We start from the raw sequence: 2,795 nt of genomic DNA, 5'->3' as shown, positions 1-2,795 counted from the left end.
CAAAAACATGATGATCGGAGTCCCAAAAGCTTAGGGCAGCATGCAAAAAGTTATAATCAATATTAATTTGTTGTAAGCCTAAAAGTGTCTCTAAGTGGTATTCTTTTGTGGGAGTAAGGGCCCGTAACCAACGCCTAACAGTCCGTTGGAGTGAGAAAGTAGGGATCGACATGGCAAAAGCAGTGAATAATTAGAGCACAGCAAAAGGAGAGAAAGAATTTGAGAGTGGTGGAAAATAAGGACGTATCTAGCCCCTATATATAGCTGAACGCACTCAATGACATCCTGATCCCATTCGGAAACGTGTTAGGAAATCCGAAAATCAAATGTTACCAGGAAAGGACTTTCAGCGCCCACGCCTGGGCGCCGAAATGTTCAACGCCTGGCCTTGGGCGCTGAAAATGCAGCCCAAGACCCAGATTTCACAAAACACGGAACAGGAAAAGACTTAAGACCGTGTTGCTAAAACACGAGGCCCTATTGCAAGTAGGATCAAGCCCAAAGCACCTTTAGCTCCCAAATAAGCAAGAAAAAATAATAACATTAAAACTTGGTCGAAACTTAGACTCGTCTCAGAAAATGCTTATGTACACTTTCAAAAAAGCAAATTAAATATCATGGTCATTCTCCGAAACACCAAAAATATGTGTCGTCAAGTCATTGGTTTTCCAAATAAAAAATGTTTGTCTGTCAAAGGGTTAATCCGGGCCAAGCTAAAATCGGATGTCGCCTGAAAACTAAAGTCGCACTCTACGGCTTCGCTAAAGTAGCACACTACCGTAGAAGGTCGCTCGCACATACGAGCATGACCCCAAACATGATTACAAGATGCGAAAAAGAACCGACGAGCCCCAGTGCCTGGGGGCTCGCGGAAAAGTAGACTCCAACGAGGAGCGCGCGATCAAAATCACATTCCCAGACTGCATATCATGTTTGGTTATCTCAAAAAATATATATTGTTAAACAAAAATATACACGGTGTGGACCCACTTATAGGACACATCTAATCAGGAAATATTACGACCCACCAACAGGTTGTAATCACAAAAGCCCTTCTACATAGGCAAAATAAGAAATTCAAAATGGGCTCGCCCACCCTCAGCGGGCGGGGTCTGCGTCACTAGCCGCGCAGGTCCTCAATTTTCGAAAAAATAAAATCTTCAAATTCAAAATAGGCTCGCCATCTTCAGCCGGCGGGGTCTACGGCGCAAACCACGTAGGTGCTTATTTTCAAAAAAGCAAAATCAATATTAAAATAGATTCGTCCCCTTCTATCGGACGGGGTGTCCACCCTCAGCGGACAAGGTTCGCGATCTTCAGCCGGCGGGGTCTACGTCACAAACCGCGTAGGTCCTTATTTTCAAATTTCAAAAACAGATTCGTCCACTTCTATCGGACGGGGTGTCCACCCTCAGCGGATAGGCTCGCCCACCTTCAGCGGGCGGGGTCTGCGTCACTAACCGCGCAGGTCCTTAGTCGCTGCAGCGATAACTTTTGCTGGATTTTCCTTCGTTTTACGTCCTATAAAAACAAGGGTGCTGGATTTTCCTTCGTTTTACGTCCTATAAAAACAAAGGGGTTTTCTCGTTTAGCTAGCCCTGAAAATGAGAATCTTTAAAAAAAACGTTTTACCTCGTGATTGGGCTTGGCCAGGCCCAATTACACTTTATAGCTTTGATTTCGAAAAACTCTGTAGCTACTCCCAATGACAAAGTGAAGGAGTTTCTACGCACCTTTAGATTCTTCCAATGACAAACTGAGGAAGTTTCTATACTATCAGTTGACAAATCCCAATGACACGTGAGGGATATGTCGACACTTCAAGTGATGACCCTTAAGTCAAATGTTATCACTCGGGGGCTCGTGAGACCCTCGCAAAATAGGTCACATACACCATGGCTTGTGTGACGCACTCCGTCTAATACTTTGACCATCGTCTTACTCCAAGACTCAGTCCCGTTTTGTCCCCGTCCCCGTTTACTCCAAGACACCTACTTTTGTCCCCGTTCCCGCAAGGGAAAGGTTCGATGATGAAGACGTAAAACAGCCCAGACCCTATTTTCAACGCCTGGCTCTGGGCGCCGAAATCTTCGGCGCCCAGGCCTGGGCGCTGAAAGTACCTGGGTACGTGTTTTTTCCTAATTCTTTGTGGATTAGAACTCTGCAATTCTATCTTTCCACGAACTCTTCCCTATAAATAGGCCCCTAAATTCGACGTGAAAGAACACACAACAACACACAATTATATTCTGAGTATTGACTCCAACCCTTAGCCTAAGCCTCTCGCTGCGAAACTGTTCACGCGTTCTGTCGCAATCGATCCATAAATCGAACAGAACGTATCCTGTCCCATAATTGAGATTCGTTAAATAAAAAGGAGAAATAGCTAAGTCAAACTGGTTAGTTTTCTAAGAACCGTGACGCACCTCTCAAGGGTGCGTCGTAATGTGTCCCTTTTCGATGATTTAACTGCTTTCCTCGCCCTTTTTATGCGCTGTTAAACTAACCTAATCTGATTGTTCTATCACGCCTAACAAATATAATATTTTTGGGAAATCGGATTATCATGCTAGGTCCCTTAATGCTATGTAAATCAGATAATCGCGATCGATCTAGTATTATATGTTGCATATTGCTAAAATCAATTCAGATTAGTTTAATAGTTAACGCATGTCCCTTCAATTATTTATGCTGAGCTAGTAAGGATATCCTTCCTCTGGAGTTATCGACGAGCGAAGTACTCCTCTCGGTAGTTACAGTCCCCCGAACCCTCAATCTCTACCTTGCGGGTGTAT

The sequence above is a fragment of the Spinacia oleracea genome, chromosome 2 (assembly GCF_020520425.1).
Source record: "Spinacia oleracea cultivar Varoflay chromosome 2, BTI_SOV_V1, whole genome shotgun sequence".
NCBI classification, from domain to species: Eukaryota; Viridiplantae; Streptophyta; class Magnoliopsida; order Caryophyllales; family Amaranthaceae; genus Spinacia; species Spinacia oleracea.
This window is presented reverse-complemented; position numbering follows the sequence as displayed.